The sequence below is a fragment of the Opisthocomus hoazin genome, chromosome 2, assembly GCF_030867145.1.
Source record: "Opisthocomus hoazin isolate bOpiHoa1 chromosome 2, bOpiHoa1.hap1, whole genome shotgun sequence".
Classification (NCBI taxonomy): domain Eukaryota; kingdom Metazoa; phylum Chordata; class Aves; order Opisthocomiformes; family Opisthocomidae; genus Opisthocomus; species Opisthocomus hoazin.
In genome coordinates this window covers 40,901,405-40,926,446 of record NC_134415.1, presented here as the reverse complement: position 1 = coordinate 40,926,446, position 25,042 = coordinate 40,901,405, and the positions used below count along the sequence as shown (strand labels likewise).

The window sequence follows — 25,042 nt, the reverse complement described above, 5'->3', positions numbered from 1 at the left end:
GCAGGAGCCTCCACGCTGGGGATCAGCTTGGCGGAGACCCTGTGCTTCAGAGAGCCACCCGAAAGAGCCGGGCCGAAGCGATTCTGCAATTCGGGTTCTCCATGTGGCAGCGTTGAGCAAGCAGCCAGGCCTGCCAAGCATGAATCAAATTATACCGTGCTGTGTACACACGGGCTGAGCAACTCTGCTGCCGACAGCAAAAGCTCAAGGACCAGGAGCTGCATTACACACCTGGGCATCAGCAGTAGGAGACCAGAGCTGCAGTAAATAAAGCCAGGCGCAGCACTAGGCCAGATCCTCTGACTCTACTACATGATTAGCCGATTATTCAGCAGACTCTGCTTGTTGTCACCCCAAAAATATGCGAGGGCTTCTACGCAAAAGCCTCCGCTGGATCAGCCAGGAAGCTCCCCCTGCTCCGCATCACAGCTTCTCTTCACAAGTCTGGCACCGTGGGCCTCCTTCCACGGGTGCAGGAGATGCCGGTCCCACAAGCAGGACCACAGCACGATGAAATCTCCCAGCCAGCGGGCAAGGAGCCACGGCAGAGCCGGCACACGCAGCTCCGTGCCAGGAGAACCAGGGCCATAATCTCTTCAAGCAGTGGAGCAGCGGCAATTAAGACGGCTGCGTACCGCTTCAGGGCCCAGCTCAGCCAAGGGCTGACTGCCTTCCACTTCTTCCCACTGCAGAGCCGGCAGGCGTCGGCACAGCGAAAGCACCGGCTAAAAAGAGACACCTTACTTGTAAATTAAATTCAAAACAATCTGAAAGAGCTAGAGCAGCCACCAGAAAGTGACACAGGCCAGCAAACACACACTCCCTTTTCACTGCTAAAATTACACGCCTGCAATGACAAGATGCTACTGGTCAGACTCTAAGGGAGAATGATGAAATAGCAAGAGCGGCGACACATCCCTCCTCCCCTGCAACGTCGCTCTGAACAGCAGATTACGGCAACGTTGTGTTATATTGTACAAGACATCTCTGTTGACAAGCGCATGTCACGGTCTAGCTGGTATTTTTAGTGTACGTAGGGACTGAGTATTGTAGACCCATCTTCACTGGATGCATCTAATTCCTACAAAGGTTAATGAGAACTGTGCATGGATCCAAGAGAGACAAGACCCCTTTGTGTACAGTAAGAGAGAGTTTTTCTCGCATACATATAATTACTTTGATAGAGTCCTTGCTTTCAAGCATATCATAGCATCTTTTCCCCAAAGATACCTTGTTTTTCCCCCTTGTCGCAGAAATAAACACATGGGGGGAAAAATAGCCATGCTACTGTGGAAAGAACTGAACGGTTTGCCAAAAAGTAGGTTATTGCTCTGAAAACAGTGTTGAATAAATTATCACAGTCAAACTGAAAAGCAGCAAATGGCGGGAGGGAAAAAGAGGAGAGAAAAAAAAAAACCAAAAAAAACTCTCAGGAAACGTATACTGCAAAATGCACCATACATCCCAGCAATGACAAGTCATTTTAGTTTCTGGCCTGCAGGTTTTATTTGCTAACCAGTTTCTCGCTACTGAAAGTTAAAAGAGGAGAAAAGAAAGAAGGTGTTTCCCTGGCATTTTTAAAAGCAGCTATATGGCATGACTGTTTTTCAACATTTTTGCTGAAACAAAATAACACAGCCCTGCAAGCAAGTATATTCTGTGAAAAAGCACCCACCCACCCCCAAGTTTCTCCTAAAGAGGTGGAAAAGCTGTTGGACATTACCACCAGTGAAAACAAACAAACAACAAAGGTAGTTAAAGTTTGACACACAAGTTTGCTAAGACAGTGTTAAGTGGTGTTAGACAAGACGATAACTGTTGGCCTTTCAGTCCAGCGTACTAAGGCTTTTGCGTTTGTTGAAATACAGCATGCATTTTCACGTCCAAGCAAGGAGCCTTCTGAAAACTGATCAAGGGAACTTTGGCCAGCCTTGAACTATTCTCAACCTGTAAGAGCTACGAGTTACAGACGTAAGAGATCCCGTTTTTCACAGCACCTACTTGATTTCACAATAAAAACTCCTACACCAAAGTGATATCCTTTAAAATAGCCACCATGGGATCCACGTAACTTTTATGTGCAGTAGTTTAAACACTCTCAAATAAATCATTTAAACGCATATGGGGACACCCTTTTAATAGCATGTTTTAACAACTTATGTATTAAACCCATATTTCGAAGCAGGCTTACTACAGGTCAGTCAACATGGAACAAACTTAACCACAAACTAAGCCTTTGGAAATTGGAAGTGGAAAATACAGAAGGAGAAGAGATCAGGAAACCGAAACTAAATGTCCTAAACTCCAGTTCATATTCAGTCAGGCACAACCCATTCACCTCACCCAAGATACTATTACACTGATTTTCCCACAATTAAAAAAACACCCAACGCATCAGAGCACCTATGTATCACATATGTTCCACTGCCAGCCAGGAGACACACAGCAGCAACAGGAAGCTTTACATTGTACATTACACACACAGAAAATATTCTCTCTCTTCTACTCATTCCCAAGTTATTTGTGGAACACTTTACTTAGGGGAGGAGAGGGGAAGGGTTGTTTAGAAGAGCCAATTTCACCAAACAGATGGAGTAGGAGGGTAAGGGAGACCGTGAGCTAGATCACAGGAGAGTAACCTAAGCAGGTTATTGTACCCCTGGGACAACCAGCATGAAAGTAGCCCTGGCAAAATCCCTCCGACCGCAGCACAGCCTAATTAAGTGTAAGTCCCTCCTCCTACATGGAGACAGGCAAAGGCACAAGAACCCACCAGCAACAAACATGGCTACACCAAAAAAATGCTTGGAGTGGCTTCCCTCTCACATGCGCACACACACAGAGGTACAGAATGAGAAGAAAGCAAAATGTTACCACTGTTCAAAAAAAACACTGTGGTTTGTGCATGAACGCCAGTCTCCTATCTTGATGAAATGTATATTTTTTAAATATGCAAATGATATGCATGCACGTGTACATGTATCTATTGCACACTTCTTCCAAGGGTGAAAGAGTGACTGTAAAAACACATGAAAAGTAAAAGAGTTTGTGGAGGCACCGGAAGATGATGATGTATCTCTGAATTAGGTTTTAAAACTTGATTTTGCAGCTACCTGAAGTTAAGACAAAGCTGCCTTTAGGCACCTCAAACTAGTCAGACCTGCTGTAGCAGTTGCACAGTCTGCTTCAAATATGCCCTGAACACTCCTTTCAACCTCCACCCCAACATATATCCGCATAGTTTACCTCCAATCATGGGCGGTTCTTTCTATAGCACAGTTCACTCAACCTTATTGCCTGCCTGGCACGACAGGACTTTTTCTAAAGACTAATGTTATGGGCTACTGTAAGAAACTGTAAAAAAAGTAGCCGATAATTGTCACATTTCCATCAAAAGTGAGCGTGGCTCAAACAGCACTAGGGTTCCCCAGGGGGCGGAAAATCTGGGATCAAGAAAAGTTTTGTTTGTTACAGATCATCTGAGCAAGTTCTAGGGCAAGTTTAGCTCTTTCCACCAACTCATGGTTCCTTCGAAAAGGGAACTTCTTTCTTCTGCTACTTCCATATACCACCCAGTTTTAAAAATAACATTAAAAGAAAACAATCCACATTTGCACTATTCTTTTTGTATTCTACTATATTGAGAATACAAATTTTATTCTAACTTTGCTGGAAGCAGAAGCTGTCAGATGAAATCCAATACATCTTACTGATGTGAACGCAAAGTAACCAGGCTTTGGCTCCTAATAATTACACAGACTGAGACTCCTGCCATTCAGCGCCACCGAAAACTCAATTCCAGAGCGATATTAATGAGCGACAACTCTTTAAGCCCACCGCTCCTCAAAACGCTGACCACGTTACCTAGGCTGGGAACTCTGGATGTTACATGGCAACACCTACGGTTTTACGTACCAAGCAGAGCACCGAACCCCGCCCCTGATTTGGAAGAATAATGGTTTGAACTTGCCTACTGCAGGACTCAGTATGGTTTCAGTATCACTGCAGCAGCCTGAATCCAGTCACTCTGATGTGGTGGTGGCTGCTGTCTCACTCGAGCTAGCTGTGCCTCTACCCTCAAAGAAGGATCACGTGAAAACCAAAAACTCACTCTCTGGTGACTTGACAGCTTCTTCGGTCCTTTCAAGCCACCACGACTTAAAGCCATTTCTGAAGACCAATGAGGCTGTACCACCAGCTGCCCAGTGCCCCTGGAGACCGGCCCCACTCTGCCTTGGAAATGCCCCTCAAATCAGCTCTTCCCCACCCAGGAATTCCCCTTTGCACCAGAGGAATCTCCCAGCTGCAGGTCTAGCGCATCTTCACAGCTCCTTCTGGCCACTTTGCAACGACACCAAGCATCTGACACGTCCATCGAGAGCCATCAGCGAAGCCAATGTCACCGTGCAGTTTCTATTCCGCACGACGGCACACCGTTCAATACTCCATACAGCTGTTAAGATGGAGGGTAGGGACCCTGCTGAGATCAGTGCTGTACAGCCGCAGGACGTGCAGGCCTATCTCTTCCACAAAACCTCTGCTGTTTCCCAGCCACGCATTTGCTTTGGACTCTGTTTTGCTCAACTTCAGCGCACCCAACGGCAAAGGCAGCACTGCATTTACAGGGCTTTCTTTCCCCACTTGTGTTGAACAGGCAGAATTGTTATTTTTTGTTATAGTGTTTGCACTGGTAATACTAAACAAACCTGAAGCCTTCACGACAGCAAACACAAAAACTGACTTTGTTTTATAAAAGAACTAAAGAACTGACACATGTTGAGGGTCTCACCCCATTTACAGAAAACAGGCACGTCTTCGCGATGGCAGTTTCTCTGACTGATGGAAGTTTAGAAATACAACAAGTGGCAGACAACATGCACTTATATCCCCCTGAAGAAAATGAGTGCTGTTCTCGGACTGGCAAATTCCGTTTCCTACAAACTATTAATTAGCAAAAGATTCATCTACACTAAAGATCTGTGCTTACTGCCAACCTGCTCACATTTAAGCTGGACCTTGCTCTCTCGTTTGGAACACTCCTGATCTTTGGACTTGGCAAATGAAAGCTCCCATTTCTGGCACTGATCTGTGTGCGTGTTAAGGAACCGTTGCAACTGGAGCTGTCTCCTCCTGAGCCAGTTACACACACAAAGCTGAGTTAAAAGAAGGTGTCTCTCTCGATACCCAGCCCTTATAAAAAGTAGATCACCAGAAGACTACTTACACTTTCAAAGTACCGCATTCTCCTTGCTTGACAGATTACACTTTAAGATGTTACATAAAAGCAAAAATAGTCACAAGTATTTTGGATCACCTGTCTAGCGTTAGCACTGCCGGAGACGAACTGTGCCAGGAGTGTTTTACATCAGCGAAAAAAGTCAGAGTTCCAAAAAAAAAAAAAAAATTTCCCTATGAATTATTTATTGGAAAAATAAAAGCAGCTTGTGTAAATGATAGCAAAATCCTTCAAACTAGATATTGCCTAAGATCTGTTGCACTTCATGGAAGCTAAAAAAAATCTGGAATATGAAATCTGAGGATTTCCTTGATATTAGTACATTATCTCAAACTCCTTGATGCCTCTCATGCAGACGATTTGAGTGCTTGGACTACTTACGTTATTATTCCCACCAAAACACAGAGAAACTGTCATTATTTCATCTTTCCCATTAAAAATAGCAGGTGTATAAAGGAATACAATTACAATTCTTAATAAACCACCACCTACGGACATATTTAATGCTCTTTAAGACTGCTTCATCTACAGACAAAACCTGAAGTACCTATGGCTAGCAAGTTTCTTTTTGTTTGTTTTTAATCAGCTTCAGAGAGAAAGAAATCATCTTGACACAAAAATCAAAGCAGTGTTTTAATATGCACAAAGTCTAGCTTCACTCGTTAGCAGTCCAATCCAGTTCCTGTAGAAAAGGAGTGGGTGGTTTCTGCCACCAACTTAAATGGAAGTCGGATCAGTCACGAAAGGAGGAAGATCTACAGCTGTTACGTTAGATGCTGCAATACTTGCCTGGACAATGGAAGCATTCCCTAGGACAGCCTCCGAGATACCTGTCTGGCAGCAGAAACTGCCAACCCTCCACCTATCTCTACTACCACCACCAGCTCATTATGTTAAATCAGATTCCAAAGATACCATCTTATTATGTAAAAATGTATGCATTTTAACTTCAAGCAGAAAAGGCTACTCTCAATTTACCCTGCTTAATTTCTACAGCAACGTAAGTACAAGCAGCAGCAACTTCTAAGAAAATACAACTCATTTCTACATGTGAAAGCTTCCCTCGCATGTAGATGGAAACTGAGGTGCCTCTGTCAGTTTTGTACCCTGTCAGAAGCCTGTAAGACACAGGCACCTTCATTTGCGCAGGTCAATCCCTACGAAAAAATAAAAAGAAAATCAGAATAAAGAGCTAGGAAGTGTCATTTCCACTCACACAAACAGAAACGGTTCACTCCATCCGAGAGGCACAAGCACAAACCCGGTGCGAGGGGCCAGCCAAGCCCTCTCCCACCATTGTCTGAGCCACAGCACGTCCCACGGTGGCCAAACCCGGCACCCGCTGACGGCAGGTAGAGCCATCCTACCCTGCTGACTTCACCGGGCTGGAAAAGCCTGGACTTCCCTGGTCCTGAGAGCTCTGGACTTGTCTGAACACAGACTGCCACACGCAGCAGCTCAGGCGCGCTGCGCTGGAGTTTGGGTAAAGGGGCTGACAGACCCCCCCCACCTCCCCAGATGGGGACGAAATGGGCAGATTCGCTTCATTTTACGCCGGCAGCTGACCCGTAGCTGTAAATCAGCCACCGAGGGTCCCAGGGGACGGCACGCAAACCCCTCCGCAGAATTTTCAACAGAAGTGGCCCTGGGTCTTCCAGCTGTGCTTCACAAAACGCAAGAAATGACAGCAGGTAACAGCACTTCTGTTTTCACGCCTGAGGAGAACTTGTATTTCCAGACCCTGACACGCCGGCACGAACAAGGCAGCAAACGCTGTAAAGGAAGAGCGGCACCGCAGAAGGGTATTTTCTCTAAAGGAAATCCCAAACAGTTTTGTCGCCATCGCTTCCACCAAAAGCCGAACCACCCCGCTGACAAAAGCCCCCCCTCCTCCCCGGCCCGTTTCTCGGCGCCGGCGGTGCTCCCAGGCAGGGGAGAAGCCCCGCCAACCCCGCCGCCCCAGCCCCTGGGAAGGGTCCTGCCCGGCCATATGTCAGCTCTGCTCCAGCGGCGTCAACGTCGTGTGTCCCCCCCCCCGCCCCGGGCCCTTCCAGCTGGCTGGGAAAAGGGCGCAAGGCTGCGGCCCCCCCGCTCAGGGAGCTCCCTCACCACTCACCGGGGCGAAGCCGGTTTCGAACCCGGTGTCTCCCAGTCCGGTGCCGCACGGGCTCTCGACAGCGCGACCGCCCGCACTATCGACAGGGGCCGGCACGGCAGCCCCGATAAAAAGTAGATTCCAACTACGCGCACGCACCTGCTTCGGGCCGGGACCCCCGCGCGTCGGCGGGGTTGGCGGGGGGGGGTGGTATCTTAAGGGCAACTCCGCCGCTCCCCCCCTCTGCTCATCTCAGCACGATCCCCCCCGGAGCAGAGCGGGAGGACGCCCGCCCCGAGCTCCTCTGCCCCGACACAAATCTGAAGGCAGAGGTAAGACAAGCCCCGCTGACTCGCCAAGCACGCACCCCCCCCTCGGTGGGTGGGTGTCGCGGCCCCCGCTCCCTCCGAGCTGCACGCCGCTGCTCCGCACCCCCCGGCCCCACTCACCACATGCAGCTCCACCTGAGAACTAACGCATGGAGCGGGGGGGGGGGGGGGGGGAAAGGTCGCAAACTCTCGCCCTAGAGCAGCTCCATATGTCGCTCCCTCGCCGCGCCGGGGAGGGGCCGGGTGGGATGCGGAGGCGGAGGAGGAGGAGGCGGCGGCAGGCGCAGGCGGCGTGAGGATTTAAGCCTCCGCTCTGCCCCGGCGGCTGCGATCACGCAGCATTATACAATGGAGGAGGAGGAGGAGGAGGAGGAGGAGAGGGCGGGAGGGAGGAGGCAGCGGCAGCCCCGGCTCCCAGCACTTGCCGCCAGCGCTGACGACAGGGGCGGCTCCGCGGAGCTCCTCGCCCTCCGGCCCGCGTCAAGGCTCCGCCTCGGCCTTCCCCCCCCCACCCCCCCGCTCCTCCGCCTCCCCCCCCGCCCCGCGGCTCCCCGCTCTGCCCACGCGCGCCTCGGCCCCCGCAGCGCGGATCGCCGCCGCCGGGGCTTCCCCGGGGAGCGCTGGGCCCCGCGCCGGGACAAAGGCGGGTGCCAGCGCGCCCCGACCGCAAATATGACAAATATCCCTGCCATCCGGCGGCGGGGACCCGGCCGGGGGACGGGGCTCGGCTGCCCCGGCCAACCCTGCCCGGCTCCCCCCCCGGGTCAGCCCCCGGCCGCGCCAAAAGCGATGAGGGGGGGCTGGAGAACAGCGGGAGCGCCGCCGGCCGCCCCCCCGGGAGCTGACCTGGGAGCCGAGGGAGGCGTTGGCCCCCCTCCGGGGGATCCTCGCTGCTGATTCGGGCTGCGCAGGTACCACCGGAGCACAAACAACGAGGCCGAACGGAGATGCTGGAGCGCACCGAAGACTTGGGGGGAAGCGGGGGGGGCGGGGGGGGGGGGGAGCTCGGCGCCAGGCGCTATCTGGAAAGACGACGATTATTTTAAGTTACCTCAACGGTTGTGTTCCGAAAGGGGCTGCGAAAGGCGATTCCGACACCTCCCAGTTTTGGCTGCAGCCCCAGCGGCACCTCGGATCGCTCCGGCCTTTCACGTCCCGCTAAACCGGTTGTACTTGGGGACAATAAAGCTTTAAGACCTAACATAAAGGCGATTATTAGTCATTAATATCACGACTCGTTTAGGTATTATGCTCGAAATGGTCTGTAATGATTTGTGATCAATCAAGCTGATGGTCTTGTTAGAAATTAAGTTCCATTTTCAGCTAGGAAACCGAAAAGGCAAAGAAGGATACTTTTAGAGGGAAGATTTCTTTAACCTGGAAATTGTATCTGTCAAAAATCCACAAAGAAAAAAAAAAAAAGCCCAATTAAAATAGTGAATCTGCCAAAACAGAAGGAGATTAAGTGATGATTTTATGGATTCTTGCAATTATAATTGAAAAGACCCCATCTAATTGAAGTTTAAACACCAAGACCGATATTTCAGATAATACCCTGCTGAAGTCACTACAAGCAGAGGAAAGGGCATCAGATCTAAAAAACCACCGTTTGACTTCACAGAATCACAGAATGTCAGGGGTTGGGAAGGACCTCTGTGGGTCATCTGGTCCAGCCTGGAGGCCACAGCACACCTTTCCCCTTCCGCCCGCACTATCAGCCATCCCTTCGAAGAGTTCCAAACTCTCTCATCCTCCACCTGCCCTGAACCAGACCCGCGAAGCCATTCATGAACCATTTACTGAATTTTGTCCAGCGACTTGCGAATTGCTCAGGAGCTGGCAAAAATGAATACCAGGATTTCCCCTGGCTGGATACTTTCGAGCAGCAAGGCGCTGAAATTTAGCCCTTCTACTCAGGGAAACAAGTCTCTTCTTGAAATTACAAGTCATAACAAAAATCACTAAATAAAAGGAAAAGATTAATTTTCTTTAGGGCTTCAGTGGAGTGGTACCCGTTCAGTGGGCTCCAGCCTACTCAAAAGCCAGCCAGAATGTTTGCAATACTTGTACATTTTCAGCTGGGTTTTATTTTCTGCAGGCTAGATCCGCTGAACTTCAAGGCCACATTCTGCCCTCCTTTACACCGGATTTGCAGCACAGCAGGATCTGGCCTTGCGCAACTGCGCTGTGGATGCGCCCAGCAGAGCAGCGCCTGCCTTCCGGAGCTCAAAGTCCGCAGCAGGTTTACAGTCCCTGTGCCTGGGTGTGCGCACGCTATCACCGGCACCATAGGCATAACCACAAACATTTGCTAAATAAGCAGCTGGGCTCCAGTCTGATATCCACGGCCCCGCTCTTGCCATGTTATACTCGGCAGTAAAAGCCCTGAGCCTGTATCGCCCGAGTTTTAAATGCTTCTGACTTTGTAAGGTTGCTCCAATTTTACACTAGCATAAGAGAAAATACGCCGCCCCTTCTGTTTCCTACTGTAACTCCCCCAGGCCTTTCTTGGCAGGAGTTTATAGTCACGCTGTAACTCAGGTTGTTCCTCCGAACACAACTAGCACAACCTGCATCCACACTCAGCAGCATTCTCAGCTGAGCACAGGTCACGATACGAATTGAGCCCCCTCCTACGCTTCACGCACAGCAGAGGCTCTGTCGTGGCGGGACGAGGTTAGGCTACGCGAGGCGAACAATCCTACCGCCGACCGCTTCTCACATTGCCTCGCGCCCGATTTAACGAGACCTTTCTGGCCAAGAAACTCAGCTCCAGAGCAATCTGACCAGAAAGCGTCTGCAAGGCCCAAACGCAGTTTGCCCAAACACGTTCGTGAGTGCAGGGAAACAGCCTGCGACCGAGCCACGGAACGCTGTACGAGGAAGCGTGTCGGCAGCCGCTTCCAGAGCCTGCAGGAGTGGGGGGGGGAAAGGCTGCGCGTCGGCAAGGAGGAGCCACCCAAAACGCATCCCATTTTGGAACGGTGCACGCAAGGGCTGCTCGAGGAGCAGCAGCACAGATTGAGTTGTGCAGTCGTAGCTTTGACGCAGGCCCTCTAACTGCTCACACGTGAAGACGACGTGCTAAAAGCGACGGAACTGAACTGCATTTTTCTGCAGCGGTACTGATCTGACATGGGCCACAGGCGCGGTCTAAGCCCAGCCTTGTCTTTGAGCAACGATGGTCAAACCTTGCCTGATTGAGGCCAGGTCTCCTGTAGACCATTCAAAAACCATCCTGTGTTAAAGAAACGAACAAACAGAAATCAAAGACTGGAGAAACTGGGAGGGGGGAAATAGATACCGGACATCGTAGGGCTGCCAGGTAATCTCTGCCTATCAACAATGTGTGCTAATTATGAAAGAGCAGCAACGTTTGGTGTGCTGGAACATCGACATCCCTCCTGTTTTTCAAAAAAAAGAGGCAGTGAACTGCTTCCTATGTTTCTAATTGCATGCTTGGCCTTTTTCTTTCTAATTGCAGTACACATTAATACTGTGAGATTTCATCAGGTAACTGTACAACACATCTTCATCTTCTCCCTGGATGTTTTTGCTTCAGTGCGTGCAGGACCTGACAGGCAAATACCTAATAGTGCCCCCAGAACAGACCACCTTTTGCAAATAAAGATTGCATCAGCACCAGTAACTTGGGAGAAGCTAAACGAAGGGCCTGCCTCCAGCCAAGGATGCTCGTTCGACTAGAGCAGCGCTCCCCATCGAGCAACGCGTGCCTCATTGATATCAAGCAAGCCAGCTACAGGAAAAGGCATGATCAAACACCGCCAAGACCTCGTGCCGTCTCCATTCAGGCCAGTTCAGGGGTCAATACCGACCTTCCAGAGCGGGGCCCTTCTCATGTAAGGCTCAGACACAAATAAAAGCAAGCCCCTCGAAAAAAATTGGGGTGCTGCTTTACTGCAGTCTGCACCCGTACATTAGCAGGGAGGGAGCTGTGCCTGTGAGCTGGGCTGCTTTCCTTGAGATTTCAGTTGCTTCTTGTCTTTTTTTGCTGGTGCAACTCTTCCACTGTAACAAGGCTGCCCCACACATCCCAAGACACAGATGAATCGGTTAAAACTGAAGGAAGGAACGCTCCCCTCCTTCTCATTACAATTTTAGCTCTTTCTTTCCTTCCTTCACTTTCTGCTTTAGTTCATGTTTTTCTCCTTTAATGTTTTTGTGGCAGTAGCAGAAACACCGTTCCCTAGAATGCATAATATGCTTAATTATCATTCTCTGTTAGTTCTCTAGAAAAAAAAAGCTACAGGAGAAATCAGTTTAATTAATGAGTGTGACCAAACGCAGCCTTAGTTCTAATGCAGTATCATATATTATACGTCCAGTTGGGCAGTTGATCTTACTTGGGTAAAATGAACAGAGATGAAAAAAACCCGTGAAGCTCATGAATCAATATTCTGAGTGCAACTAACGCCTTTTGTATAGTTATTCTAAGCCTTCCTACAGATTTCGATGCCAACATCTATTCCCAAATACCACTTTTGGCTTCAGTAACACAGGATCGGGCCCATACAGTCTAGGAATAGAAAGCTGTTGCTTGGCAGTACCAAGGGTTGTGCCACATGGTAAATTCATTAAGTAATTAAGAAAAAAAAACCCCTTAACTCCAAGACAGCAATCAAATAGTCATACCGGTTAAAAATCCCCGGTGCGTGTCAAGGACAAGGGTAGCAAGGTTTTGCCTGAAAGTAAGACTCGGTGAGTTAGATGCTTTTCAAAAGGGCTACTCTTCACACATTAAATTATTAAGGAAATATTATAGAACAGGATTATCAGGAAAGAAAAAAAAAACGCAGCGTGCATTAGCTGGCTTAGTCAGAGGAGGTTTTGCTGCATTCCTCATGCACGGAGATGACTCCCTCCCTCTGTAATTCCCTGTGCACTCCCAGTCCTCTGGAGACTGCTGGTGTGCATCATCCTCGCTCCAGCAGAAACACTCTGTCCTCTGACAGAGGTTCAGCCTGCCGACCATCATCGCTGTGTATCTTCTCACATCTTTTTGCCTTTTCATAAACATCCGTATTCTTTCCCAAATTCCATTTGGGCTGTACCACCTCCAAGATGGGCTTCATTTCTGACCCAGGCCAGACTGTTCACACCGACACCATCTGTATGGCACACAGGCTCCCAAAACACAGTCTCCCCTTTCCATTCTTGCTTCTCGAGACACAGTGGATTGTACTTTGCATTGAGTTGAGTCTTAAACAATTTCAGTCTGCTTTTCTTTCCTTTTCAGTGCTCACTCTGCAGTCTCTATCAAAAGCACAAGTCATTCTTTGCTGGAACACTTGGTTACTTTTTTGAAGAGAGGCTATGCTGATGTCCTGATATTCATCTCATACTGGGGCCAGTGGATTAAGAGGGGGAAAAAAAAAATCTGCAGGTAAAACCAAAGCCTCTGTTTTACAGCTGAGGAGGGAATACTTTTAATAAAGAAAAAACACAGAAATGGTGGGGGAAAATACAGAGAGATGGCCAGTCTTCAGGCCTAATTAACCACTGGTGTAAACAGATGTCGCTGCAATCAAGCCAGAAGGCTTCGGCCACCCACCAGTCTTGAGCACAAACCCAACATGAGCCTGAAAATCTTAACAACGTGGGGCTGTCAAACACACGAGCCACACACACGCTTCCACACAAAGGTTGTCACCATCTCCTTTGTGCTGACGGACTACCTGCTCCTGGTTCACCAGGGGAGAGCAGCTCTACTGATCAGGCTTACCGCATGCCCTGCACATATTACAGCCCTTTTCTGAAGCAAAGCTCATCCATCAGAGCTCTACCTGAAGCCATACATTGCTGAAGCACAAATGCCCCTCACACTCTTCGTAAACACACTCGAAACCTGGAAGAGGCCTGGCTGCATAGGCAAGCTGGAATATGTTTAGCACTGCTCAACCCCGCTGAAATACCAAAGGCTTGACAGACCAAACAGGGCCACCAGTGGGGTGACTACGGGGTTCTAGAAGTAGATGCTCCTGCTCAGATTTGTTGCGTTAAAGCACTATACAACCGTAGCAATGTGTTTGAGGCTGGGAGGGCAAAACAAAAATGGTGTCGTGGCTACGGCATTGATGTAGGGCGTTACGTAGCATTGCAATATGTTATATAGCACTTAAAACCATGTAACCGGAGTTTAATGTGTTCATGCTCAGATGCATTACCAGGGGAAAAGAAAAACCAACCTACTTCAATCCTTATTTACATGAAAACATGAGTTAATACATCGACATCCAAATGGATGCACCCACCTCTAGCGCTTCTGCTAGCTGGAATACAACCTGTAGAGCATATTAAAGCTCCTATACCATTCTGGGGGCTTGCGTATTTTGTTTAAAACCAATTTCTGCAGCTTCCTAGGGCCACTAGATTCAAGCAATGGTTACCAAGTCAGATAGAGGCATTTTCAGGGTAATTCAAATTTGCAGGGATAAATCCTCCCTCTGACTGTCCCAAGTGCAAAATTCTTTACAGACAATGTTTATCTGTACTCCTTTCAGACAGACAGAGGTTTCTGAGGGTCTAATTTTAAGTAAACAGTGAGTGACCTACACTTCTTTAAAAAAAAAAAAAAAAAAAAGAAAAACACCACCACCAAACCCCAATAAAGCAGAAGTTGAATCTGCAGGGCCAAATTTAGAAGAGGAAAAAAAAAATGGAGCTGGCAAAAAACCTAGTACAAGAACATCAAATGTAGCATAAACTCCCACTGCCATACTGTTCCACTACAAATAAATGAGGATCATCTAGAACTGAACTCATTGAGTCAATGCAGTGAATGCACAAGTCTAAGTTTTAACCCTTCACAAAATGTGTGATTTCTTAGATTATGTGCAAAGAAGAGATTAAAAAAAAAAAAAAGAGTGAATGAGTACATCAGATGCTTTTACTGACTACGCCTGTGGTAATGATTCATTTTGCCTCTCTACCTTCCCTCATGCTAGCACGGCTAAGAGTCAGCAAAAGCTCCCACTGTATGTGCAGGTAAACATACTGTGGGTGAAGTATGTATTTATTAACTCTAACTAAAACCACCCCTGTAACGGTCAGAAATACATTTTAGCTTTCTGAAGAAAAAGGGAACTGCACAAATTAATTTAGGTTCTCCTCTAACCTTTTTTATGCTCTCTCGCTTTAAAGGAAGCTGTTCATTTACAGTGACCATTAGCCAAAGCCTAAAGGAGGTTTACACCTAATTAGTACTCCCAAGCAAAGATGAAACAGTAAATCACTGCAAACCCACCCAGTATTTAGGACCTACCACCAGGACAAAGAAAAAAGCTGAGAATCCACCCTTTATCAGCACGGTCCATCTTTGCCTTCTTTTCACACCTCTTAAGCTCGCTTTCTTCCTCCCACCGTGGCTTTGGGGTGCTAACAGTCCTTGAAATGTGGCAGGGGGTCTGGAAGAGGGGAGAGGGAGCTCTCCTGCCTGGTCACCCCTGTCTCTCTCGAACCACAGCGTGTGTCAGAATTTAGGGGGCGGGGGGAGGGAGATGGCACGGAGGTAGGGAAGCAGCTGCTGCAAGTGGCATACTGCTCCCTAAAGCCAGTAACGGCATTCTGAGACAGCCATAAGCAGCTCTCTCAAACAGTAATAATTCTCCCTTTTTTTAATTTTAGCCTTGGTGGGGGAGGAAAACGGAGGCATGATGGGCACGCCGAGGGGAACAGGCCACGGGAAATTAGTAGACTCCAGAAACAAGGGGGAAGAGATGCATCCCCGTCAACGGTGCTGCTACCGAGTCCAGGGTGCTCTCTGGCTTGACCTCTGGACAGCAGTAGGAGAAAAAAAGTACCACAAGGAATATCACTGAGGCTCTCCCTGCTTCTTCTCCCAACCACAGGCTTTCCCAGCACAAAGTGTCGGGCGGAAGGCTCCCAAACCCCCTCTCTCTTTCACAGAGAGGTCTGCTTTCCTGCAGAGATTCAGCTTTACAAACCAGCTTCTACCAGTTTTATTTGCAGAAGGAAAGGTGTGAATGGCTCACTTGAGCCACAACTCTTGTTCCACCAGCTGCCCACACAGAAAGGCACCAGCCTGTTGGCAGTAGCTGGGCAGACACAGACACCCTCTTGGAGAGGCTCACAGCCAAGGGCTGGCCAAGTCACAGAGGGGTGATTGTCTGCTACACCTCATGCCCCAGGGCATTTTCAAATCATCCTCATCCAGGGGACATTCCTAGTGTGCTTCCTGCTAAGCAAAAACGTCATGATAAAGCCTGGTGACTTTGCTTGCTTACTACACCTATAGTCCAGTAGTGTTAACCATCAGGTTAGATCTTCCCTTCCTCTCCCCCCCAATCTGGTCTTCTGCTAACTTTCCTTAACTCTTAACTGGATATTCAGCCCCTGCCATAAGAGCAAAAGAAGAAGTTACGCAGATGTCAAAGTGCTGGTAATTTGACTCCACACACATACACAAATACTATTCTCATGCCGGTCAGACAACAGAAACCTCTTTTTGCTGGCAGCGCTCTTCAAAGGAAACTTTCTCATCTGAGCAGCTAGGAAAGAGCAAGTGCCCACTCCTACTCTAGTTGTGGGGTTCGTAGAAAGAGTGCACACCGAGAACGTCAATGCGGTACTCGTACCAGCAAGAAGGGGAGGCCTGGCATTTGATGAGCTTGTTTTGGTTTTAAAACAAGAACAACCTGAAACAAACCACCTCTGTTAGAGAAACATCGTCTTCCGAGAGATGTTCAGGTGAAAGACCTCAGACTCCCAACATATTTTTGCTAGCTGTCGCCACTGGTGTGAGCGAAATCATCAGAAGGAAACGCGTTTGTTGTTTTGAACTTTTTTTTTTTTCTTTCATTTAGCAAAGATTCCCCTTAAATAAATGGAAGTGGGGAGATCTCGAAATAAGCCTTAGCAAGTTTTAATCACACTTTTTCTTCTTGCGAGCGCGCCGTCATTCAGTAGCTAGGTGGTTCTAAATAAAGAACTCTAGTCAACAACAGGAAATAACTCCCACAGAAAAAAAAGGGCAGAATACAAACTCTCAGCAACTCTCGTCCGTAGCACACAACGGCCTTTTGTTCCATGAACATTAAGTCTAAAATCTTTACTTTTCAGAACATGTTCTTTCTCTAAGTAATTAAAACTTTTTCCTTGTCACAAGTATGGATCCCTTCCTTGCCTTTCTCCCAGAACAGTCACATCTAAGAGTCAGAAAATCACAAGCTGTTCGCATTTCACTTAAGTAAGAACATTCTAGGAAGGCCATATGATGACCAGGATTTTCAAAAGTTACTGATGGTGGGTTTTTCTTTATTTTTAATTTTTTTTTTTTTTTTGGCAGGGGGGAGGTGCACCGTTGTATCCTCAGCTGCAAACAGTTTACATCCTTCTTCACCTTCAGAAACCATTAATGTTCAGAAAATACATAGCACCTGGTCTGTGGGGAGGGGGATAAAGGAGAAACCACACATCTCTAGCCACTTTTTAAAAACTCAGGCTAGTGTTGAGAATTATCAGCTTTTAAATTACACAAGACATCATGGGCCAGTGTCTGCAAGCATTACCCGCATTACCTGTCTTCTCCTGCAGAGTCTTCCCAAATTCAGCAGAAGAGCCTGGCACTGGGATCTGACCCAGCTGTAAGACAAGTGCCACACATGGGAAGCACTGGCTGCGGTTTGCAGAGGAAACATTTTCAACCATCACCCCAGGATTTCTGGAGTTTTGACAGTTCAGATTAACCCGCCTGGGTTGACAGGCTACTCCTGCCTTCGCTGCACAGATTAGGCAGATAGGACAACAGCATCCCCGCTGATCCCACTCCTCAATTCTCTTCCTCCTCCCAGCCTATGGTTCATCCTCTCCGCAAGAAAACAGCAATAGTCCCTGGCTATGCAAGGGAGCAGAGTTGTTCGCAAACCTGGTGGGAGCTGAATGTGTTCAGCCTCTTCAGGCAGGAGAATAGAAGAAGATGCACCTTGTTCTGCTCAAGACAAGGTGCTTTGATATGCTCTAGGAGAAAATCTTATCTAGTACGGATTCAGGCAGAAGGGTGAACAGGATAAAAGCCTTTAAGAGATATTGGAAAGCAAGCTGGGGGCAAAAGCAGCAAAGACCAACCTGGAACAGAGCATAAAACTCCAATTAACAAGAAACGTAGCCGTACCAGCACTTGATGGATGAGAAACCAAGGGAATACGAACAGGAGGAGAGGAGGAAAAAAAAAAAATTAAAACACAAGAGTTTGTTCTGGTTAAACTTTAGGCTGTGAAACAGCATCTAAATCTGCTTTCACGGGAGCCTGTCTAGCCTATAATGCCCACAATAGCTACACACACAGTTCTATATTCTTGTAACAGGGCTTTCAGGAAAACCAGCATTAACAATACATTGGGTTTGTTGGCTTTGGGGAGTTTTTGTTTGTTTGTTTAATTCCTTAAGGTTTTAACTTGTAGTCTGGTGCTGTCAACAACCAAGCTCTCCTATTGGGTGTAGTCTGAAAACATGCCTCAGTCCTACCACAGCTTCCAGTTTATGCAGAGCAAAGATGATCCCAGGTTTCAAGAAAAGGGATAAATTCCCCTTTTCACCCTCAAAGAAACTTAATCAGCAGTCCTTCTTACAGCGCTAAGATTGCCTCCTCAGTGGAGAAATAAAACTCCAAAATACGCATATTGCAGACTCGGGTGAGATTCTCTCATCTCTACTAGGATGCAGCAGACACACCTTAGTTTATAAGAAACAGGAGGAGATTATCTCCATGCAAAACTGTCAGTATCAGACCAGAAGACAGAAGTGCCTGACCATGTGATCAATAGTCCAGAAACAGGTCCCTTTGCTTTGCTGGAAAAGTAACGGGGTCAGGGCTAGTGAAAAAAAATGCACATTGCAGGACTGAGCACAACATACAAAAATGCACAACCAAAATCTCTGAAAGAATACACTGGTTGATTCCATTCAGCTTTGAAAAAACTGTGGTTTTGGTGTGCTGAGGGGTGGAGGGAATTTTAAGACATCTGCTGCTTGTTAGCTGCCATAGATAGGTCGCTGCAGGAGGTGGGAGAGTCCTAGTGAGGCCGCATTTGGAGTATTGCATCCAGTTGTGGGCTTCCCAGTTCAAGAAAGATGAGGAGCTACTGGAGACAGTCCAATGGAGGGCTACGAGGATGATGAGGAGACTGGAGCATCTCTCCTGTGAGGAAAGGCTGAGGGAGCTGGGCTTGTTTAGCCTGAAGAGAAGGCTGAGAGGGGACCTTATAAATGCCTATAAATATCTCAAGGGTGGGTGTCAGGAGGATGGGGCCAGACTCTTTTCAGTGGGGCCCAGTGACAGGACAAGGGGCAATGGGCACAAACTGAAGCACAGGAAGTTCCGTCTGAACATGAGGAAGAACTTCTTCCCTCTGAGGGTGACGGAGCCCTGGAACAGGCTGCCCAGGGAGGTTGTGGAGTCTCCTTCTCTGGAGATATTCAAAACCCGCCTGGACATGGCCCTGTTCAGCCTGCTCTAGGTGACTCTGCTTTGGCAGGGGGGGTGGACTAGATGATCCACAGAGGCCCCTTCCAACCCCAAACATTCTGTGATTCTTTAGGAACATTGCTATAATGTGTGGCAAGTATTTTCTGGAGTACAAACATGTATGCATGCATTCAGCAGATTTTAGTGGTCAGCTGATTCCAGCATCTCTCCATCAAATCACCTGATGTGGCTCTGTCACATTACAACCTAACTGTAATTCCAATTTCCATTTTAGAAGCAAGTCCTGTTTGAATTATACAGCTGCAAGAATCAAGGTTACAGATTCAGACTGGATTTTTGTAGCTGTAGTATGTGAACTAGCTCAGTGTGCACATGTGTGTACCTGTGTGTTTGTGTGCACGTGCACCACCAAAAGTTTACCGGAAGAGCAAATAAAATTTGCTTCCTAATGCAAAATGAACACGCAGGCTGAAGCAACTCCACATTCAGATCTAGCCCAGAATAAATCTTGGTGGTCATATTATAATCCTCAAAACTGGGTTCAAACCTGAACTTGCAATTATAGCCTTTTCTGGTTTAGAAAAAAGATGTCACTGCTGAGAGGTCCAGACTCCTCCTGAACTTTCAGAAAGGAAGAAAAATCGACGTAACAAAGTATCATAGAGCAGCTGTTCCACCACTTCCCAGCTCTCACCCATTAGCTTAAACACTACAACAATTTCAGTGGGACCAGCACACTTGAAAAGATGTAGTCGCTCTGTCGTTTTCTCTCTCACCGAATGATATTTCTGCCCACATGCACTGACACATACAGTGTCTAACAAGGCTGTGATTCATTTTCAGTTCTAGTCATGCTCACAAGTGATGTAGCACACTTGCTGTGCCTTCAGGATCTGCGTAATTTAGCTTCATTTTCTCTGCCCCCACCCTGCATTAAGTGAAGTTCCAACAAAGCCAAGTCATCTCCCACCAACTCACCCTCCCACCTGCTTGGGGGAAGTGTACAGCAGGAGTCTGAATAATAATAATAATAAAATTAAATTAATTTTTTAAGAAAAGAGAGAGAAGGGGATGAGAGCTTGAGAGATACTGTGAATTGTTAGAAAGCTTTCTAACATCTACAAGGAGTGAATAATAATAACGGGATGTACACTACCAGATCACTGAAGAAGCTGTATCAATCCTGAATCATCTCCCCTAACATGTTATAAAATCAGCAGTGTGTCTTGCATCATATCATGCACGTTCTGCTAAAAAAATGATTGACATTAAATCGAAATCCCTGATTTACAAAGGCAAACACCTCCTCAGCCTCTCCCACAGTAAGCTCATAGTGACCATTCACTTGTACTCTGTCCTGTTGCAGTGACTTTGAGCAAGCACAAACGTCAGAGAAAGCTGTTAGCTTGTCCCAACTGCAGACCTCTCGTATCCAGTGGCTGCCATCCATCATGAGTTACACACGGTGATTTTGTGATACACATTACAAGCTGCTTCTGAGCTAAACTCCATGTATTTGAGGCATGAGGCCAAGCTTTGAACAAAGTGAAAGACGGGCTTTTTATTTGATAAATCTCATTATCTCATTGGCATTCGAAATCCTTCTTAGACACAGAAATGCATCACAAAGTAGTTCTCTAGTTACTTGGAAGAGCCAAGATTCTTTAACATGCAAGTTAAAAGCTGTTTACACCCCCATCACACTAACATTTCTAGCTCTCCCCCACCTTCAACCTGGAGCTGTGTTTGATAGAACAGAAATCTTGATTTTCAAAAGAAAAACAAGTCAACTGCATTTCTGCAGCAAACATCCCCAGACATAAGCGAGTCACTGCAGACTCCTTCAAGCAGATCTCAGTGATCTGCATGATTTCCTTAATCCCTAACCAATGACACAGGGAAAGAAAAACTAGCATCAAAAACTAGAAGGTACTTCAAAATTACAGATATAATACTGAGAGGGTCGCTGTCACCTCAGAACTACAGCAAACTAAGAGGACACATACGGTCTTTCTTTCCTTACATGTAACACGTATGCAAGGCTCCCCACCACGTAAGACACACACACCCCCAGCTAAGCAGCCTCTCCTGTTGCTGAACCCCATTGATGACCAAGAGGAGGAAGCCAGCGCAGAGATTAAATTCCCTGCTTGCTACAGACGCTCATCTCCTCTTCCTCAGTCACTAAACGCTCACTCAGTTTGGCCACGCAGCTTATCAGCCCACTTACTTGCATGTCCCTGGCTTGGGGACACTTACCCATGCTGCAAAGGCAGAGCCCAATAGGACACCAGAGTTTCAAGTCGTCCCAGGCTTGTCCAACTCTAATGGTTGGGTGAGGCAGAGTTCTTCTCTCTGCGTTCCCACCAACCTCCTCTTTTCTGCCAGGATGAGCCTGGTCTGATCAGGAGCTGAAGAAATACATTGAAATTTACTCATGGTCGTTTGTTCCTGATCCCTTCTCCTCCTCAGAAGCTCTCAACTCTATCGAAGAAATGGAGGAGTGACTACTGCCAGGGAAGGGTTGATGGTACATTTTTGATATATACCACACATGACTGGGAAGGAACTGGATCATCCCATGAGGCTGATATTACAAAGGGTTCTAGGAGCTCTGAAACATTCAGAAGAGATAGTTCCTGGGGCTGGATCATTGGGAGTAACGGGTCAGGCAAAGAAAGCAGCGGACTGTCATTTCAGCAGACGGGCTACTGCCTCATTTAGCAAATTGAAGAAATGAAGCACAGGCAAACTATGGGATGGCTTATTGTGGAAATGAAAATCAAGCCATGTGCTTTGATTTCCAGAGCACCTAACACAAGTCTGGCCTTCCTCATCCACCAAGTCACACTGTAAACACCCTGAGGGCAGGGCCTGCACCTCTCATTTTACGTCTGTGGCTTCCAGTCTTTCCTGGTTTGCAGATCCCTTCACGCTTTCCAATAGGGCTGTGCATTTAAACCTGCTGACAACAGGCTTGCTTCTCCCTCACCTTCCTGCACACCTTGCACGCAGCCTGTGGATCCTTGCGAGACAAAAACCACGGTCTGTTCTCCCTTGCTGCAGATTCCTGTGTGTCCCTCTCTTCCTGCTGATCCCTACACACCACAAGAGCCAGCAGCAGGCATTTTCAAAGTAGTCCTAACTCAGTATAGTTGCCCTAATTCAAGCGCAGAGCTTCCCTGTCATTTCAGTATTTCCCATCTCAAGGTATGGGAGCTGTTGATCTCCCACATGAAAATGCATTATGCTGTCAGCCCAGCCTAAGGGCTGTTATTTAATTTACTTGAGGAGGTAAGTGAAAGCCCCTTCATGCAAATGCTTACAATGTGATCTGGAAAACAGCAGGCGTAATTAGATAAAATGGCAGCAAAGCCCACCAGGGAAATAATGTTAATTCATGAGGATTCTCTTCTCCACCTCCCTCTCAGCAAGATTTGAAGCCAAGGAGGGGGGAAGAAAAAAAAAAATAAAATCAGAATGCACCTCTATGACATATCTCTTGATGAAGTAGAAAAACAGGACACCAACCACTGGGGTCATCTAAAAGACGCCTCAGCATGGCACCTTTGGCAGGACTGGCAGCCCATGCTTCTAAGCGATGAAGCACTGAAAGCAAAAATTACTTGGAATAACTTATGACAGTGAGAGAGCAGAGACATAACAAGCCAACATCCCTAAACTTCACACCATCTCCTGACCAGGCCATGGAGAAGATTTGTCACATGATAACCCCATCACTGCAACATCCTACCCCCAGTAATAACAATAAAACCAGAGCTCTTTAGCAAGTCTTGACAGCAGATCTGGCATTTCCAACCCGCTTACAAATTCTGTCCCTCAAAAACATCCAGGAAAGGGTTGTGACCAAACCGTGTCACAGCATCATCCGTAAAGGAGAGCGCTAGGGCCCCGCGCTCTCAATGCACGGGGCACGAACATGAATGGCAGCGATGCTCTCACAGCGGCCTCGGGAAGCCGTAGCTCTGTGTTTCAGCTTCTGTTGGCTTCTCCCTCCCACCTAGAAGCCAGCCAGGAAAGTCACCCCCTGATTGCTGACCTGCCACTACCAAAATGGATTCCAATTAGCCAACTCACTCATGGCTATTAGGAAAGAGAGACATTTTTTGTTGTTGAGTAATTACTCCTCATGAAATGGCTTACATCCCTAGTTGATTAGGTCACAACACACTGTGAATAAACTGATGTAACAGAGATATCTTTAACCTGCTAAATTAAGGCATACTTTCTTGATATAGAAAGCTTAATTGAAGCCATGCATGGGGTACTTACCAAAGGCATCTAGACACAGAATTGTAACATTCACAAACAAACAACGTTTGAGACTGAAAGACAACCCATACACATCCAACTTGCATATTAATTGGGGGGAAAAAAAAAAGCTGGTTTGTTTGCTTACTAAATGACTCAAAGTGAACACAGTAGTTCGACATCAGCAATTAAATACATAATGGCAATATTCAGGTGGCACTTATGGAAGAAAAGGGAATTTGTTTGTTTGTTTCCCTATATATTTTCCTCCAACTAACAAAGTGAAGACCTCTTCTTCTAGCTAGGGATTCACTTGTTAAAACAATCAGAAATACACAAAGTCTAAACACAGCCCAAATAACCACACAGCAATTGTGCCACAGCAAAGGTTCCCAAAACACAGCCCATGAAGTCCACCAGAAGAATCTTTTAACCACAGTCAGCCCAGGTTGCATTGCAAATAAATTTAATTACGTTTTCCCTCCTTTCACAAAATCCCAACCTTCAGCACCCCTCCACAAACAAACCTTCAGCTGCCTGGAGAACGGCAGCTCCACTGCCATTTGTATCAAGTCATCCATCATAGTCCACCGGTTTCCTTAAAACCAAACCCAGTTCCCCAAGCCTGTAAATACCAATGGCTTCCTGATTTTGGAACTTGCCCATCCATTAAAAAGGAAGCCGTTCTCTTTACAAATCGTGGCCCTAATCTTTCGAACAGTTATGCCTGTGCTTAGCAGGAGCACGCGAGCACTTCAGTCCAATGTAAGCATTTGTCGAAGCGAGGCCAATATTTCCTGTTGCAGTTAAAAACGCATTATACAGTTAGGATGGAAAAATATGACTGCAACACAAAATCAACCCTTCCTTCCCATTTCGGGGGGGGGGGGGGCAGCCAGGGAAGCACTCGCAATGTAAATATATGTGACAAGGGCCTGGATAGAGTGAGTGCCATGAACAGCTTTATACTGCGTTGGCTTTCTAAATTGTGAAACCGACTGGGTGTCATTTAATCTCCTAGATTAAAATCACTTAGCGAATATTGTATTGTTTCACTGTTCTCGTTGTCATTTCAGCGTTTGGGGCCTCTCCGGAGCTCTGCTGCTGGCTAACTCGCCGCTAATGAAACCTCGCGCAGGAGCAGCTGCCGGAATCTGTGTCAAACTGCATCTGGCACCCATCTATCTTCCAGCCATCTAAATTCACCTCTGAAATCATACAAAAGCAGCCGCAGAGCTCCCTGCAGCCACTCCAACACACCAGTCTTTGTCTCATCAAGCCTGTTAAGCAATTTAAAGCAATTTATTTTTTTAATTCGCCTTGTATTTTACAGCAGCAGCCTTTTTTCAAAAGAAGCGAAGAAGTTAAGAAAAAAAAATTGGTGGCAGGGGAAGAGGGGAAAAAAGTCCCGTCCCCCCCCCTTTTTTTTTTAAAAGCCTGTCAAGCTCTCAGTAGACTATCATTAAACCAGTTTTGGCTGAAACGGTATGTTTAGGGGTTTTCCAATGGAGACACTCTGGTGCCTGCAACACTCAGACAGGGAGGGGAGACTGCCATACAATTGTTGAATTGTTGTCATGGCTATTAAATATGCTGTAGCACAAATACCCAACAGGGCTGAAGGTTTGCAGTGCATTGGCTCTGGA

At 47.2% G+C, this 25,042-nt stretch overlaps 1 protein-coding gene across 4 annotated transcripts in view; it reads right to left on the bottom strand.

Annotated features, from left to right (window-relative positions):
* Positions 1-25,042, bottom strand: part of SERTAD2 (SERTA domain containing 2) — an 85,256-nt gene that overhangs the window by 14,920 nt on the left and 45,294 nt on the right. Inside the window, exon 1 of one of the 4 annotated variants that reach the window (XM_075413327.1) lies at positions 8,507-8,588. The exons of 1 other annotated variant lie outside the window; for it this stretch is intronic. The gene's annotated coding sequence lies outside the window, so the exon portion shown is untranslated. Of the gene's footprint in view, positions 1-7,490; positions 7,662-7,780; positions 7,980-8,506; positions 8,589-25,042 lie in introns of those variants that run through there. 2 more of the 4 variants (XM_075413324.1, XM_075413326.1) reach the window with 2 other exon arrangements.